At 36.1% G+C, this 13,200-nt stretch overlaps 1 protein-coding gene across 2 annotated transcripts in view; it reads right to left on the bottom strand.

Moving 5' to 3' along the window:
- OTUD7A (OTU deubiquitinase 7A) overlaps positions 1–13,200 on the bottom strand; it is a 387,007-nt gene that overhangs the window by 48,042 nt on the left and 325,765 nt on the right. The window lies entirely within an intron of this gene.

Raw genomic sequence — 13,200 nt, 5'->3', positions numbered from 1 at the left:
CAACTGAGGAATGGCTGAATAAGTTATAGCATATGAATGTAATGGAATATCATTGTTTTGTAAGAAATGATGAGTGAGCTGATTTCAGAAAAGCCAGGAAAGACTTTCATAAACTGATACTTAGTGAAGTGAGCAGAACCAGGAGTATACAGCAAGATTAACTGTGATGGACTTGGCTCTTCTCAACAATGAGGTGATTCAAGGCAATTCCAATAGATTTGGAATGGAAAATGCCATCCACATCCAGAGAGAGAACTATAGAGACTGAATATGGATTGAAGCATAGTATTGCCACTTTTTGTTTGTTTTTCTTTCTCATAGTTTTTCCCTTTTTGGTCTTATTTTTCTTGTGCAACATGACAAATATGGAAATGTATTTAAAAGGACTGGTCATATTTAACCTATATTAGATTATTTGCTGTTTTAGGGAGAAGGAAGATAAAGGAAATAAGGAGAAAAATTGCAACACAAAGTTTTTCAAAAACAAATGGTGAAAACTATCTTTACATGTACTTGGAAAATAAAATACTACTGAAAAATTTTTAAAAAGTGTATACTTTCTTTTTCCCACCTTCAAGATCATAAGCTCTCATGGGATCAGAGACTTAGAAGTGAAAGAGAGCTTAGAGGACAACCAGTCCAAAAACCTCATTAAATAAATGAGGAAAGTCAGGTCCTAAGAGGTGACTTTCCCAAGATCACACAGAATATGACAGGACTGGAATTTGAATCCTTGTCCTTTGACACCAAACCCAGTGTACCCTGCCTCTCCCAAAAAGGAAGAGAAAAAAAGTACATTTGGAAATGGGTGATTACGTTTCACATCTGTGTCATCTGAGAGTACGAGAGCCACAATATGAAGTTCGGTCAGTAAGTGCATTAAAAAAGATACAAATAATGAAAGTCAAAGGGAGATATTCCACCTGTAACTGGCTATAAGATGTCAGGGAAGGCTTCATAAAGGGATCATTAAAATCTTAAATGGGTGAGATTTCAGCAAAAGCAGATGGAGGAAAAAAAGGGCATCCCACGATTTGGTTTTAGACAGGTTTGAAAATCAGTTTTGGAGACTGATTATTTAACAAGAGAAATGTGGCTGCTCAGAAGAGCAAAAGCATTAAGGGAAACATCAAATGATAGCAGAGCAATTGAATTCTGTCTGCCAGTAATGTTTTTAGTTAGCTAGGTTATGCTGACCTTTATATTTTTGGTCATATACGAATGAGCCAAAAAAAAACACAGACATCGTAAGGGTTGCACACAGATTAGATAAGATTGATCCTGCTCTTGCATGATAATGAATTTAAACAAAATTTGCTATAGGGTCCAAGAAGGGACAGTTATAAGGACTAAGTGAATTTTAAAGTATGAAAATCAACCATTCAAAATAGAACAAAAGTCACACCCACTTTTGATAAGGACTTCTTATGCAATGGGTAAATCAAGGGGTGTTATTATATTAGGAAATGGTCTTCATTTTAGGGAAGGGACTACTATATTTGCCAAATTGAGCCATATGGACATTGTACCATGTACTTTTTTTTAAATCAAATATGTAAACTGATGAAATGACATGTCAGGACTTCCAAATAATAACAACAACACTCACACTGATACAATATTTAAAGTTTACAAAAGCTTTTCTGTCCTCAACTTCAAGAGGTAGATATTGCAAGTATTATTATTTCTATTTTATATATAAAGAAACTGAGGTACAAAGACATTAATAATAAAATTATGAAATATGTACTAATAAAAAATTCATAGGTGTATTGGGCAATGAAAGTATGAAGACAAAAATGGAAACATCTTTCCCTTTCCCTTTAAATGTGTTCCATAGTGCAGGGAAAGTGCTCTGAATTCCATGTACACAGACAATGAGAATATTAAGATCAAATATCCCAGTAAATTTTTCCCCTAGAGCAAATTAGTTAAGACTTTATAAAAAGGTGTCTTCTTTATAGATAAATTTTGTTATAATAAAATGATTCTAAAAAATTAATCACGATTTTTAAATATTTAAACAATGAAATGATTTAACTGAAATGATGAAGCTATCTCCTATAGAGAAGGAATGATAATGTAGCGCTATCAGTCTAAACAACTATTAGACTACAGTTAATTTATCGAAAGTTAAAAACAGACCACAATTTTATATCACCATTGACCTTTGGGGAATGACAATCTTGAACCAAAGAAAAGCTAATTTGATCAAAGTAGAGAAGCAAGGCTAGTCTATAACAATGAAGGCAGGGATGATTTAAAGTTGCTGAATCGCTAGTTGCTTTGGTCATGGCTGAATTTCAAAAATATTGAGTACAGTTGAACTAATTAACAGTTGCAACCAAAACTTTAAATAATATGGTCAGTTAAGAATTTATTCAAAGTCTTCTAATGTGTATGAGATATTTCACTGAGTACTTCCTCTAACTGTATGAAATACAATCTAGCCCCATTTCATCTTGTGCAACTTTGTCCATGTCTTGTCCTTACTCTTTAGAGTGTGTGCCTCCTACCAGATTCCTTGACACTGGTTAGATAGCAAAAGAGTCCTTGGGTTATTCATTGTTTGTCTCTCACTACCACTCCCATCTCCTTTTCTGACAATATCTCTTTCTGCTGACATCCTTGACACAACTTCTGTGCAATTACTCATAGAACACTCATGGTCACTGTATGTCTCTTTATCACCCTTTGATAACCCACAACTCAAATTCTTCAGGGACTATGGTATTCCCTGATTCACAGCAGTATAATGATATTTAAAAGTTAGGCCTTTGTTTTGGAGGAAGCTTGGGGGTTATTAAAAGGGCTTTCTCCTAAGTACTTTTCCCCCTATTCAATTCTGGGTCCAGCTCTCTATCCATTTTTTATCTCCAATATATACATAAACATCCATTAATATTGCAGGCAGCATATCAGCTTTGGTTTTTTTTTTTTTTTCTGTACAAGATAGCCTAACCTGAAAGGTCGATTGTTATTTTGCCATTGGCTATCAGAAGTTTGTATACACATGTGCACATACACATATGTATTCTCTCACTGGCCAATTATACACACTCAAGTACCTGTTGGTTATCCATCCAACTGAATAATATAGTGTGGCATTCATGCATTTTTCCTTCACTTGCTGTTTCTATCATTAATAAATCAGTATGGCCAATTCTTTTGAACAGTTATGGATCTAAGATGGCTCTTTAGTGTTTTGTAGTTGGATGCAATCAGCACGACTGATATCCAGCACAAAGCAATATTTGAAGAATTTCACCATCTCTAGAGGATTTCTCTTTCTTTTGGTTCCTTCCCTAGGTGTCCTCCATGATCTTTGGAAACTGTTTCCTTCTTTTAAACCTTACTTGAGGTCAATAATCAAAGGATCACTGAATATAATTAATATCTGCAGTTATTACATCTTTCAAAGAATCTCATCTGATTTTGACATCTGACTGGGGAGTTTTTGTTCAAAGACATTCTTTAAGGTGGCATTTGTTCTACTTGATCAAATACTTTTTCATAGTCAATGTATAATAAGTGCAATGTAATGTTGTATTTTTCTTTTTGTCTCCTCTGTGATTGGGAAGGTACAGTCTGTTTAGAATATCATTTGCAAAGCTTTCTGTTTCCTCCCCAAACTTTCATCATGCATATATTCAACATAAATTTACATCTTTCTCATAAGAAAGTTGTAGAGATGGAAAATAGGCATATGGATAGTTAGTTATTGAAATTTCTCAGTTGTCTTTTTTGGGGGTAAGAATAAGGCCTATATCCCCTTCCTTACTCCCCAGGTCTTTAGTATTTTTCTCTCTCTTAGATATTTTGACACTTTATTGCTTAATATCCTTTCTCATTTCATACTCTTGAATCTTATTTTCAGACTTTTAAAAAACCTTCCTCTTCTATATTCAGCTTGGTATTGAAGTACCCAAATATTAAATATATGCTGATTTGAAGAGTTTACTGAGTTTTTCCACAGAATTTCTATTTGTATGACAGATATAAAAGGTAATGCAGAAGAAAGATACAGTAGAGCACATTATTTCTTTTGGGGAAGAAGAAAAATAAAGCTCAGAGGAATTCAGACAAACTCCCAGTTATGTAGTACTTTGAAGTTTACAGAACCCTTTCCTCATAACAACTCTGTGAGGCAAGGAATGAAAATATTCTCATTTTACAAATGGAAAATTCAAGAAGGAGTAGAGAAGTAAACTGATTTGTCTATTACTACATAGCTAGGAATTAGAGCTGAAGCTTATTCCTGTATTATTTGAAGCCAGTATCCTCCATGTTGCCTTAGAAAACTTTGATAATAAAGATAAAGGAATATTTTCAATAGTAAATATCAACAGAACATAGAGTACAGAGTGTTTATAAAGTATAGATGTGCTTAGAAGCTATAATGGGGTGGGGGTAGAGCATGTAGTAGTCACATGTAGGGGAAAGCTAGCCTTCTTCCTCTCTCTGGATGATGGGAGTAAAAAAAAGATGATTAATTTATCATCAAAAGATACATATTCTGGGAATATTATGGGGAAAGTCTTCAGGACCAGGCAACTTTCAGAACACAATTAGAGTCAATAGTATACACGATCCCAATCAAAGACTATAGGAATCCCAGGGTCTGTCCTAAAAGCATGTCTCTGACAGCAAACTTTAAATTTGTACTACAATTTCTAGCTGCCCCACATTACAAGAGGAAAAAAAATTAAAATTTTCACATCAATGTTATGATTAACATGTAGTGAGCAGATTTTACAGGTTGAAAATGGATTTCTTTTCAGAGCAACACAACATTTTCCTACTTTTGTCTGAGAGGTGAATAGTGAGGAGGAAAGCCCCAAATTAGAGCCTGCCTATTGACAAAAGAATGCTCTTTCCACAGCAATTGCTCTTAGGAGAATGGCTTTGGAAATTCCCAGAAAGCAACACAAAGAGAGGCAAGATGAACCCAGAGTGCCCTTCTTCAAAAAAAGAATTATATAACAATTTGTGACATTAGTGACTATCTAAAAGAGAGCATCCAAATTACAGCTGGGAGTAGGTCTCATAGAAGGGGAGGAGGATTCATTGTCCTCTGGAGATTGTAATGGGATTGCTTTTTCAATTTCACTTTCTAAAGGTGGGGGTTTGGGGGTCAGTAGGAATTCTACAGAAATTCAATTTGGAAAAATCCTATGCATTTAAAAGCTTTTGGGGGACATCATTAGAGAAGGCAACTTTAGTTGCTGAAATGTGTTCTAAGAACGGGTCGGTGAAGATGAAACTACCCTTGAACCCACTCTCTTTGCCTGCTCTCTTGAAGTAGACAGCTGCAATGTTGAAATCAAAGTCTTCCAGAACCCCCAGATGCCTTTTGTATTTTTTTTTTTGGGGGGGAGTGGGATATAGAGTGGTTGGGAAAGCAAAGCCAGACTGTGGACAAGGGTACTTTTCAGGACACTGAAACATTCAGAAATGCTTAAAATATTAGAATGCCAGTAGGGATAATGAAGGAGAATTCTTATACTATTACTGACAACTCATTACATGCTGCATTTATAATTTTAAATACACAAACTTTGCTTCCTTTAGGGAGGAGCATGCATTCACTTAGTGGTGACATCTGGAATAATGAGGATGGATTAAAATTCCACTAGGAGCTACGGTATCCATGACAAGCCACTTATCCTCTCTTGGTCTCAGTTCCCTATCTCTAAAACAAGGGGACTGGACTTCACGGCTCTGATGATCCTATCCTTCTATCCTGTTGATGTTGATGATCCCATCACCCTATCATGTTAAGATTAAATATGCTTTCTTTCCCCATTTCCCCTTGCCTTCCCCTCTCCCTTCTCTTGGTCCTGTACCAGAATTTGCTATTCTTGATAACCAACATGCCAGATACTATCCTTAATGGAGCAAAGTATTATGAGCTAAGGGGTGTCAGTGCCAGATAACTTCAACCTTTATGACAGGGAAAAGGATCACACGAAGCCTGAAAGCTATCCTCGGACATTATGTCTTCCCAGGACAGGATTGCCCTAAAATGAAATGATCAAGAAGCATCCACATAGCCCACAAAACACCCCTTTTGTTTTCTTTTGTGCTTGTTACCTGCCTGCTTTTGAAATTTAATAAATAATCCTTTGGTGAATATTTTCCCCAAATGTTTTCCATTGCATCTTCATTCAAACTCTCCAAAACTGTTACCTTAGAATTCTGCTAGTGTTGGGTGGGAGGAGAGTTATCGATTTCCCTCTATATTTCTATTAGTTGATCTATCTTTTCTCACCAAAAACAACCAGAACCCATAATTCATATAAAGTATAGGTGAAAGATCTGCTTGGAACAGCTTTGATATAACTAATGTTGTGCTATATTCAGCAACAACACAGGGCTCTAAGGGAGTGAAAAATCTTAATCTTTTTATAAGATTCAGATCCTTCCACAAACTTAGCTCTTATCTTATGTTTATGATTTCTTCCTGTTTCTGCTGATGTTGGCTTTGGCTACTCAAGACAAGCTCAGAAGAAAAGCCCCTTGGCCATCATATATCCCAAACTTGCCGACAAAGCCCAGTTCTGTTAAGTTTCTGATATCAGTCAGTGTAGCAATCTGCTATGCTGGCATCTTTCAGTAACTGCATAACCACAACTTTCCCTATAAAGAACTGACTTTACTTTATAGCTTAGAGACTTTGCATCATAAAACCATTTAAGGTTATAGCCATTCCTGCTGAAAGCCATAAAGATGAAATACTGGGTAAACTTTGCCAACCAAACTACAGAACAAAGGGATAAAATAGGTGTAAGATGCATACAACAGAGAAAGGGCATTTCTTGATTTGCTCACCCTCCCCCAAATGCTAGCTCGCCTTCCTTCTTGAAATTACTTTCTCTTTATTAAGTATTTTATCTGAATCCCTAGTAGAATATAACTTCCATGAAGGCAGAGACTATTTCATTTTTTCCTCTTTGTTTCTCTAACACCTAACACGGAGCTTTGTATATATTGTCATTTAATTGATAATTATTTATTGAAGAACAAAGATTTTGGAAGAATCAATATATTCAGTCAAGACTACAAAAAAAAAAACAGGATTTTCTTTATTCTTCTTCAAACTTAATTCTCCAAAATAGGGATTGTATATTACAGTGGCTGGAGGCATGACCCCAATGGATGTGTGATCAATTGGAGGGAGGAGGTGTAAGGAGAGCCTACCCATCACATGATAGCCATTGATGAGCTTATCTTCCAGTCCCCTCTTCATCCTTTATAGTTCAAGATACCTTCACTGATCTCATTACCATTAGCCTCCTCTATTTGTAAGCCCTCCCAGTTGACTATAATCTAGCTAGAACCTGCTTTCTACATTGGCAAAATGTCCCCAACGCCCCTAACCCCTACAGTTGTACCCCCAGAGATGCAGCAGACATGTCTCATCACTTTTCAGTTTTGGAGGTTCAGAGCGAATCAGTCATAGAAGAGAGACTAGTAGAGATGTCTTGTGATCTGTATCACAGAGATCATCACTCTCCCCCACTACACCCAAACCCCAATCTTTATTCTAAACTTCTAGCATCCCCACTGCTCCACTCACCCAGGCCTTTAACTTCAGTGTCATCTTCACCTCCACATTCCCTCACCTCATATATCAAATCAGTTGCCAAATGAAGTTTCCACTCCCATGGGTCTAGCATCCATTGCTTTTCTCCAATCACTGTGCTACCCCCTTTATTCTGGACCTTATAATCTCTCACTTAAACTACTGTAAAAGCATTCTAAATGGTCTGCTTGCCTCAAGTTAATATTTCACAGTTAAGATGGCAGAAGTCTCTAGAGGAGTACCCCAGGAATCTGCATTTGACTCTGGGCTATTTAGCGTTTTTTATCAGTGACTTGGATAAAGGTGTGGCGATGGAGAGATGATCAGATCTGCAGATGATGCAGATAGGAGAGACAGGGTCAGGATCCAGAAGAATCTAGCCAGGATACAGCCTTTCTCTGCTTTCAAGGCATTTAGAGACTAATTGGAAGGGAAAAGGAAGAACAGAATAAAGTAAGAATTTGGCAACTACCTTCGGTAGAGTGGACATGCTCTTACAAGGGAGAGACTGTTTTGCCCCATGGCTCCCCTTGCCCCATACTATCATCAGTATTCCATTCTCTGTCAAAGTCATTCAAGGTGATGATAGTAAATGGAAGGCAGCCAGCAGAAGAGTGAAAATTGTGGTAGAGCCCCTCACTTGAGATCCATGATAATAAAATCATGAAAATGACATCAATTACCAATTTTACTGAATACTTACTAGGTAATTTACCATAATATTACCCAGACATAGATCCTGCCTTCTAAGAGCTTAAAAAAATAACAGCTCAACATGTTACTTAAAAAACAACAATAACAACAACAACAAAAGCCCAACCACTTTGAGTTACAAAACTTGGACCATTTCTGCTATTTACCCTGCCACGGAAATGTGGTACTGCCTATTTCATAAACCACATTCCAGACATAGCTAACTGTTTCACCAAGGCCATTCCATCACTTAGAAATCCACAGTTCCTTCTCTGAGGATTGGATTGAATGTTTGGAGAATCATAACCTCAAAAACTAGACTTCTAAATAGGTCTCTCTTCAGCTTGTTTACTTGGGTGTCTGTCTCACGTCATTCTCTAAATGTGCTGGGTTTGTCTGGATAATGGAGAGCCTGGCAAACAACTCACTTAGGGAGGATCCCAGAGAGAAAATACTGTGTTCAAGGCTGGAAAACCTATTCACAGAAATACCCAATTCAAATGTGAAAGAGAACATGTTATACATGTCTTCCCCTTGACATAATTTTCTCTAAGGCAATAGTCACTCTTCTCAAGGTAGAGCCCAGCTGGGGAGATCAAATGTGTCAAAGAAAAATCCTGTGTGGATGGCCCTCGTAACTAATTTTGACTTAGCTTTGGCAAGATAAAGAAATAGAAAAATCTTGGCATAGTGAAGTTATCCCAGCGAGACCTTCATCCCTATTTTAAAATGCTAGAGTGTGGCTGGAGTTTCAGCAAATATTGTTACACTACAATGGAAAAAGCCACAACATCAATAAACCTTGAATATTAGTTGTTGTTGTTGTTGTTTTTTTTTTTCATTTTCACAATGCAATACTCCACCATGGAACTTTATCAGAACATCTTTTTCTTTCTGTTTGTGTATGGGGGTAGAGAAGAGGGAGGCAGGAAAACTTTCAATCAAATTCAGCTACTGATACTAGTCATGAGAACCTAGGTAAGTCATCTAACCTTCGTTCTTAGGGAAATTCCCTAGGACTTATTTAAGAAGTCGAATTCTCCTTTCTTTTGTTTCTCACATCCTCCTTCCCTCTCTTTCTTAGAAGCCCTCATTTCCCCCCAAACTCTACTTTTATGATAGTTTCTCTGGGGTTCATAGAAAAACAGGAAGTGAATTGAAATCAGGCTTGTAACTTCTAGTACAATGTTCCTTTGTTGTGTGGGGGAGTAGAAAGAGAATTCAACTGAAAAGACCTGAATTTGAGTCCAGATTTTGATACTTATTAGCTATATGATTGTGGGCAACCTGTGTAACTTTTTGCTGATTCAAGTTTTTCATTTGTAAAATGGTGATATATGATAAGAGTGCAGCTTCTAGGAGAAATATAGCAATAGTCCTGAGACCCCCAGATCTTAGTTGTGCTATTCTAAAAATGTTTGTCAATGATCTTAAAGTCTTGTGGCTTTAGAAACACTATAATATAGTGCTATAAACAATGCTGACTGCCAGATAACAATGTCAGTGATTAGGGTTTCTGAGACAAATGGTGAGGTGCATATCAGACTACTCCTCAACCCCATCTCTAAACCATTAAATTCAATATTGAAGTGCATACCAGACCACTCCTCAGTCCTACCTCTAAGCCAAAAATTAGCATATCAGTGAGATGAAGAACCAGATCTCTCTGTCTTTTCCTATAAATTTGTCTTCTTGCTCCTGATTCTTTGCTAAATTCTTTTGGAACTTTGTCTACTTCAATTGGAATTACACTTATAATAAACTTTGCCCCTTGACTTGGAGATGGGTTCAAGCCTGAAAATTCTTTTGATCACTTTGCAACACCAGTCTGCAACCCTCCACCTTTTGGGGTCTCCTTTTGAACCTCAACATACTGATACCTATTTCTCCATACCTACCTTTCAGGATTGTGAAAATTTTAATACACTCTATAAATGGGACGTATTATTAATTTTCAGTTGTGTTCAACTGTTTGTGACTCCCATAGGGGTTTTCTTGGCAAGAAATTATTGCTGTTATCTGGAAACTGAGGCAAATGGGGTTGAGTGAGTTGTCCAGGGTCTCTCAGCTAAAAAGTACCTAAGGTTAGATTTGAACTAATGAAAAGGAGTCTTCCTGACTCCAAACCTGGTACTCTAGCTACTGTGCCACTTTGGTTGGTTGTCCTTCATGCTCAAAAAGGACAAAAATAATATCACTATGTTAGAGTCAAGTTGCAGGTGTCCAACTGTGGCTGATTAGAAAAATAACGAGTTGGGAATGTTCTGCCACAGGTTGAGTACACATAATCTTTATGAATATTTGATGTAGCTTCTCTAATTTGGGGCATTTTGCATTTTATTTGGGTTAATTCAATTTTGCTTTTCTCAAAATGTCTCTCTGATTAGGGCACGCCATGCTGGGAGGTCCTGTGCCAGTGTCTCTCATGTCATACAATCAATTCTAAAATTCTTAACCCACCTATTACTAATGTCCACTCACATTTATCAATTATTAGATTATCTCTTATAGCTCTAAATTCCAAAGTTAAATGCATATGCTCCTTAATGTTATACAATCCATAACTGAAATTCAAATTCATATTAATTCATCTTTGTTTATGTAAAGTATACCTGAAAGTTTCTCAATCTGAGTATTTTTTTCCCTTTCTCTCATTCATCTGAATGGAACTATTGCTTTCTTTCCTTTTTATTTACAAGCCTTAACTATGTCATTCTAGCTCTTTACAAAAGAAACTTTTCTATGCTATGTAGATAGAGGCAAGCCCCACAGCTTCTAGAGGCAAAGAAGCCTCTCCCTTAGACAAATACCCACAATACATTTGCTAGGACAATTTTTTAATTTCCTAGACAACTATAAATTTAAATCTTGGAAAAGAATTTGCTTATTCATTTACACGTGGTAGGCGATAAGGGGATATCCAGTTTCTCTCCTAGGTTCCCCATGGTTCTTCTTTTTTTGGAAGGAGGGTTAAATGTATTCTAGGAGATTCAACTCAGGTATAAAAATTATTTTAAACTTTGAGGAAATTTCAGCACTTTCCTAGATTGGTGATTTTATTTATTCTTTCCTCTAAAAGAGATGGCAATCTGTCCATATCCTATCTTCTTGTTTATATTATATTCTTGTTTTTATTATATAGTATCATAGATTCCAGTGTGGAAGGAAACTCAGATGTTGTCTGGCCCAATGCCTTTATTTATAGATGAATGAATTGACAGTAAGAAAAGGAAACTGGTCTCCATGGTTAACAAGTAGCAAAAGTATGAATTGAATCTAGGTCCTCTAACTCCAAATCTAGTCTTTTCCTCCACTATAATATATTGTCTTTCTGTGAGTTTTCATGAAGTGTCCACTCAATGCACTAGAAAACTGCTCCTTTTAAAATTTTATTTCAGTGAATTCCAGTGAAAGTCTTTGGCCATCCATCTGTTACAGGTCCTTTACTGCTAACTCAATAACACATATTCACTGAACATTAATGGTGTACAATACAGTACCTAATCAATAATGATTTTATAAAGCACACACGTTTCAAATTTGCTTGTGTTTATATTTGTGTACAGGAAACATGTAATTTCTTCCTTCCTTCTTGCTTTTGTTGCTTCCTTCCTTCCTTCTTTGATTCCTTCCTTCCTAATTGGTTACAATTAGACATAAATATGTTTGTATAAGTTTACACCATACACACATATGTGCAAAATCATTCTATACATCCTTCTATTTATCAATTCATTCTCTGAATGCAGTCAACATCTTCCTTCATCTTCCTGGCTTTTATGTAATAAAAAAATTGTTTAAATGAATACCATGGAATGATAATAAATAGCTGACTTGGTGATCTAACTAGTAAGATTTAACTGGGTCATCTACCAACCCAGGTTGCTACCTTTTTTTCTAGAACTTTTCACACCAAAATAGTCTATTTCCCCATATATATATATATATATATATATATATATATATATATATATATATATATATATTTAATGTGACTAATCATATTGTTGCTCTAAATTGAATTTAGAGTCTTTAAGTTAATTTAAAAAAGGAATGAAGAAGGAAAGAAGGGAGGAAATGAGGGAGTCAGGCAGGCAGACAGGCAGGAAGGAAGGAAGGAAGGAAGGAAGGAAGGAAGGAAGGAAGAAGGAAGAAAGGAAGGAAGAAAAAAGAAGAGAAGGAAGATTAGGGAAATGATAGAAAGAGATGAATAAATAGTCCTTGAATAATGAGAATTCAATAATACTATATATACTTCATGAGTCTGAATTAACAAAAAATACAAGCAACATTTTTAAGTATAATGTAAAACACTGGGATAGGTGTTAGAGGAAAATGTAAGAATGAATGAAACATTGTCCCAGGCCTCCAGGAACATTCAATCTATAGGTCCACAAATAACCATAATATAAAACATTATATAGCAACTGTACACGAGAGGTACAAAATTCTGTGTGATACCCAAGGCAAAAGAAAAACATGAGGCAATTCCACGTGCATAAAATGAAAAGATTTGTCTACCCATTCGCAGAGCAGCTGTATTTGGAGAATGATGTAGATTTAGTCTGCCATTCTTAAGGGCTGAGATTCAAAAAAGTGTTTTGCCTGAACTATTATCTTGAGTATGATAAGAAAAAAAAATGACCCCATTAGCAAAAGAAACTTTCTGAGGATGGTGGCAAGAATTGAGTAAGCAACTATCATATTAAAGTCAAAGTTTTCTGTCCTATTTTCTCTCTTCAGCTTGCAAAGTTGGGACAAAGGAGTTCACTATTTAATGAAGCAAGTACATGACTTTTTCCCTCATTTCAAATCAGCCATTCTTGACATTGTGATATGAGGATGTTGCATTCTCATTGCTATTTTGTGCTGCTCTTTTTATGCATTTGTTTTGTTTCTATATATTTTATTTCCACGCATAT

The sequence above is a fragment of the Antechinus flavipes genome, chromosome 2 (assembly GCF_016432865.1).
Source record: "Antechinus flavipes isolate AdamAnt ecotype Samford, QLD, Australia chromosome 2, AdamAnt_v2, whole genome shotgun sequence".
In the NCBI taxonomy this organism is placed as follows: Eukaryota; Metazoa; Chordata; class Mammalia; order Dasyuromorphia; family Dasyuridae; genus Antechinus; species Antechinus flavipes.
This window is presented reverse-complemented; position numbering and strand designations above follow the sequence as displayed.